This window comes from Sus scrofa, unplaced genomic scaffold (genome assembly GCF_000003025.6).
Source record: "Sus scrofa isolate TJ Tabasco breed Duroc unplaced genomic scaffold, Sscrofa11.1 Contig702, whole genome shotgun sequence".
Lineage (NCBI taxonomy): Eukaryota > Metazoa > Chordata > Mammalia > Artiodactyla > Suidae > Sus > Sus scrofa.
In genome coordinates, this window is record NW_018085293.1 from 896949 (window position 1) to 902884 (window position 5936).

Below are 5936 nucleotides of genomic sequence, written 5' to 3' on the forward strand. Positions count from 1 at the left end.
TTGGATTCTCCCCACCTCCTCTCTCACTCAATGGGACCACATTCTTTTCCCCTGGCAATACGTATCATTATTTCCAATTTGAAACCAGTTAGTGTAGGAGAGGAGAGAGACAAAGAGAGAAAGAGAGAGAGAGAGAGAGACAGGTCATTGATAAGCTGTATTTTTTTTTTCTCCAGAGACTGTCCTTGTTACTTTGACTTCTATGGTTTGAACCAAATTAGCTTGGGGTTTCAGATTTGACCTCATCTGAGGGGGCTGCAGGGGCTGTGGTGGCCTGGACCTTCGGCATAGAACTGGGTGATTCCGTGGCTGCTGGGAACTCCTTGGAGGATGGGGCAGCCTCAGGGCTACTGGGTTTTGGGTCCAAAGCTGGGGCCCCATCACTTTTCTTCCCTAGAAGGACCTTTGGGAGCCTCAGTCTTTGCCAGTTACCCTTTCTCCTAGTTCTTGTCACCCTTGGTGTGGACCATGGGCTTCACAGTCATCTCAGTCTCCAAAGCCTTGGGGGCTTCATTGCCCAAACTTGCTCATGCTCAGCATCACTTGGGGGCTCCTGCTTCCCCTCCAATCCCTCCTTCTTCTCCAGCTCTGCCTTTGGTGCATCTTCCTTGGCTGCCTAGAGGCATGTTCCTTGCCCTCCTTCACCTCTGGTGGTTCCACAGCCACCTGGGTCTCATTCCCTTCAGGGTTCCCTCCTCTTCTGTCCCAGTTCCTTCGGCCTTCTTGTCTTTGTCCTTGGCCTTCTCATCCTTCACACTCCACCCCTTCTTCTTCTTGCTTAGCTTGCCTCCCATCTTGGAGTTTGGGTCTGGGTGCCCATGCTGCCCCTGGGTGAGCAAGGGGCCACCAAGAGGCCTGGATCAATGGCATTGCCCAGCTGGGTGCCTGGCTGCTGGCTGAGGACCTCTGTCAGACTCAAAGGCAGAGCCTGCAGCAAGTAGAGAGTTGGAGCTCTGCCATTTGCCACTATCACTGCTACTACCCAAGCTTCCACTTTTTTGATTAAATACCTCTTGGATAAGATGTATTATCTTTTTTGTATATCAATGAATTGATTTAATGTCTTAAATATTTGCATATATATATATATGATCTGCTTCCCTGTAGTTTTCTTATCTGGTGATGATGTCATTGTACAATGAACTGTAAAATGTTATTACTCTGTGTTTGGGCTAAGAGTATGTAGGATTCAAATGATATCATCTCTGATATGCCATCTATATGGCATAGGAAATACAGACCAAATATAGGTAGAAAATCACTCAGATATTACTACTCTCAGATATACAAGCTCAGGAAGATTTTTATATACTTTGGTCTGGACTTTATCTTTGTGCTTAGAATGATTTTTTTTTTCATTTACAGGACTGCCCTTGACATCGAATGAACCATGGATGTATCTAGGCAGTGATACCCAGGAAACACAAAGCATTGATGTAGGTGCTCTACCACCCCTTCCCCTCTCTACCCATCACGATTTTATTTTTCTCTTTTAGCATCAATCTTTTTTTTAAGATGATGAAGGTTAAGTAAGACCAATTGCACAATAAAAATATCACCTACCCTCCCCCGAATACACGTATATACTGTAAAAAAATAGTCCAGTACCAACAAATTTATGGAAGTCATGTTAATATTAAACATGATATGAAGATAATATTTACATAATGTGGTTTATATCCAACTTACAACATTTCCTCTACTACATGACTATTTTGTACATTCTTCCTTAATTTTGTGAATAATTTCATAAAAAATACTTTCCCCAGCATTGCCTTAAGCTGTGGTATAGTTCACAGCTGTGGCTTGGATCTGGCACTGCTGTGGCCCTGGTGCAGGCTGGCAGCTGCAGTTCTGATTCAACTCCTAGCCTGGGAACTTCTATGCCACAGGTGCTGCTCTAAAAAGTAAATAAGATAAACATATATACATAAATTATTAAAAAAATAAAGAGATCAAATACAACTGAATATCTACAATGAAAAATATGTACAGGACAGTGATCTAGTGTATGGCTAATCAAGTAACTCTCTCCTCTCTACATCTCTCCCTGCCACACACTTCCTATCATTTCACCTGAGTGTCCATAAGAGATTGAGTCCAGGGGGTAGTGAGAGGGTTTTCATATTCACAGCAAAGGTGGGAACAAGATATCCCTCAGAGTAATTCCATCTCTTTTCCTCCTCCCCTCCAAACTCACACCTGGCTTCCCCTCCAGAGACAGACTCACCTCCTTCTCTATTCAAATGGATTATTCTAGAAGGGACCCATATGAATAACCCTGGAAGGACCAATGTCCAGTGGCCACAATTTATAGGAATAAAAATCGAGCTGCAGTATATGGTGAAAAACATCAAAAGTGGTCCAAGGGATTGGGCCAGGCCCTAAACCCTCACATTTCCAGGACATGTTCCTGTATGATGTGGGTGGAATAGAGTGTTCAATGTTGACTTACTCTTAGGACCTCAGGCTCACCACCAGGAAATTATGGGACAGACACTTCCACAGATGGGAGACAGAGAGTGTGGCAGCTAGAACACAAAATTAGAACCCACTTCTAGTGTGCTCTGTACCATTCCCTAAACTGTTGTTGGAGCAACCATGGCAAACTTGAGATAGAAGAAAAAAGGCTGATTAAGACTAAGTTTTGGGAAGGTTACTTCCAGGCATAGTCTTCCTGAGCATAGCCTTTACAGCCTCATTCCTGCTTGGGATCTGGAATACCAATCAGAAATCAGGACGTTGCTGTGTGAGGAGGGGGAACACACATATGCCAGGGCCAAAAGAACCCAATGCCCATTTGGTCAGGGAGAGTCCATGCCACCTGGCCATTGAGCATGGGGGCTTAAGCTCCAGCCTCTCTTTCACTAGTTGGATGAGCTTGGTTACATCAGTGAGTCAAGGAAGCCTTCTGTATACTAGCCCCATATTTTACCTCTGCAGAGCAGACCAGGACCCATTAGCTCCAAGCCCATCAGCAGATTTTCCAACTGTTTAGAACCTATCTGTTTATCCTACTCCACTGCACACAGCACCTGCTAGCCACAGATAAGACAAGCACCTGGCTGTCAAAGACCTCAAGCCACAGCTCCCATTGGTGATCTCTGATGCAGAGGCTCCTGCCATGCTGCTGAGTGATGTTACCTGGGACCACAAGCCCCCTGCCATTTCCCTTTAACCCAGCAACTCTCCTGCTCTTATCACCTTGGATGGTGCTACCTCTGCTGTAGCTTCTGGAAGTCTCATATTGGGAGGAACATCCCTTATCAACAACCTGGCAGAGTGTACCCTAGTCAAGCTCAGTTGGACACCTGCCATCCCATGGCCACATCATTCTTCTTTATCAGTCCCCAAGTCTGTCAACCTTACCTCTTGGTTAGGGACCTAACACTTCCTACTCCATATCCTCATCTGAAAAATGAAGACACTTGTAGACCTGTTTGGAGGATCTAATGTCATTAAAATCAATCTTTTGAAGACCACCTGGTCCATTACAGTCTGTAACATGGGACAAAGCATTGGTGCAGGGTGCTTCCTTGTCTTCTCCTCCTGCAGATATGCTTCCTGTTCACCCTTTCCTTCTTGTGTTCTAATTCTTTGTTGCATGAGACCTAACTCAGAGGCTACAGTGACTATGCATTTGACTAGAGCCTCAACATTGTGGTATTCTGGAAGAATAGTAGACTCTGTGTTAACATGGACATGGGTTCTCATTTAGGAATGTTACTTCTTTCTTTTTTCTTTTATTTTTTTGTCTTTTCTAAGGCCACACCCATGGCATATGGAGGTTCCCAGGCTAGGGGTCTAATCAGAGCTGTAGCTGCCATCTTACACCAGAGCCACAGCAACATGTGATCCAAGCCACATCTGTGACCTATACCACAGCTCATGGCAACACTAGATCCTTAACCCACTGAGCAAGGCCAAGGATCAAACCCACAACCCCATGGTTCCTGGTCAGATTTTTTAACCACTGAACCACGATGGGAACTCCACATGTTACTTATTTCTTATGAAGAAAGCAAGCATCAAGAGTAGATGCTTCTTCAGCATGAAAACCGAGATGGCCTCATGGAAGTCACTGGGGAACAGAGTTTCAAGATGGAAAGCATGCTTATCTGTATTAGGTGTCTAGACATGGGGAAGATGGGGAGAGGAATTGCCATGTTCCACTTAGGTGCTGTGCCTCCATGAGTGCTCCTGCACTAACTTTATTCCACGTGGGGAGTCTCTTTTAGGGACAGTAGGGCCCTTGCAGAATCTGGATTTGGTTTTGTTTGAAATCAAGGGCTTGGTCTACTGCCACCTAGAGGCCAATGCAGGAACTGATGCCCAGCTGCTGTTAATGTGTGGAGATTCTCAAGCTTTTCCTGACTCTCACCCTTTTCTAAACAGCCAGCCAGAGTGGGAGTTTGAAACCACAGAGCACTAACCTCACTCTGCACCATGCCTGTTTGCATGATTCTCTGTCTGCCTCTCCCAGCTGCATACTGGTGCTTGCAGGTTTTTCTGACCATGAAAACACAAAAAGTAAAATATCAGAGAGAGAAGAACAGCTGATGAGGGGAAAACATTCCAGAGAATATAAGGGAATTCTAGTTATCCCAACAACTGAAACAGTCACTGCCAATCATTGTAACTGCGCAAGGCCTTTTGGGGCTCCTGGCACAAAAGATTTTCTGTGTCCCACATTTCTTTTTTTTTTTTTGTCTTTTTTTTTTTTTTTTTTTTGTTGTTGTGTTGCTATTTCTTGGGCTGCTCCCGCAGCATATGGAGGTTCCCAGGCTAGGGGTCTAATCGGAGCTGTAGCCACCGGCCTACACCAGAGCCACAGCAACGCCAGATCCGAGCCGCTTCTGCAACCTACACCACAGCAACGCCGGATCGTTTAACCCACTGAGCAAGGGCAGGGACTGAACCCGCAACCTCATGGTTCCTAGTCGGATTCGTTAACCACTGCGCCACGATGAGAACTCCCCACATTTCTTGTGTTTAGGAAATGGGCCTCATTCAGCCTCCATGGCCTTCCCTGAGTTCCCAGAGGCAGATTCAAACAGTTTCTGATTAGGGAAGGAAGGAGATGCAAAAACAAAGGAGGATCAGTGAAAAAAACATTAAGGCCTTGGGGCAGGATCCTTGTTCCCTCTCAAGGGATACACAGAATGACATAGGTATCTTATAAATCTAAGAGAAAAGTGATATTCCTTATGGTTATTTTACAAAGGAATACTTAAAACTGAACAGCATAGAGTCTTTCACTGTCCTTCTTACAGGCTTCATTGCACCCTAAACACAATTGCCCATAAGTTAAAGATTAGGCTCCCTGATCACAACTGCCTATGGGTTAAAGATGATTAGCACATGAGGTTTTTTTAGGGTATATCCTAGTTTTTTTTCTAATCTGTGATCAATACACCCACTTCTCAAGTACTGTTATTCTAGGCAATAACCCAGAAGACAACCATCCGGATCATGCTGAGATCTCCTAACACCAGCTTTGATGACAAATATTCCCCTAATAAAGAAGAATGCATGTTTTTCCAATCATGATTTCTATCTGATAGTCTGTTTTGTCTTGTTTTTGCTTTTTACTATAAAACTCCCCACAATTCTCCCAAAGTGGGTGCAGTCTTTAGGGCATTAACCAGCTGTTGCCTCCTTTGCCTGGCAAAGCAATAAAAGCTATTGTTTTCTTCTTCAGCCAAAACCATGTCTCTGCATTTCTATTGAGCACTGGTTGACAGAGGCTGAGTTTTGGCAATAATAAGGGTCATCTACCAAAAACTACAACTTACATCACAGATAACAGCAAAAACTAGATACAGCCCCCCACCCCCAAATGAGTAACAAAACAAATAAATCTACTCTTACAAACCTTATTCAACATGATACTGGAAGTCCTAGCCACCCCAGTGAAGAAGAAATAAAAATGCATA

At 44.3% G+C, this 5936-nt stretch overlaps 1 pseudogene; it reads right to left on the reverse strand.

The window, feature by feature from the left end:
- Positions 1-217: 217 nt before the first annotated feature.
- Positions 218-794, reverse strand: LOC110259057 (annotated as a pseudogene).
- Positions 795-5936: the final 5142 nt, after the last annotated feature.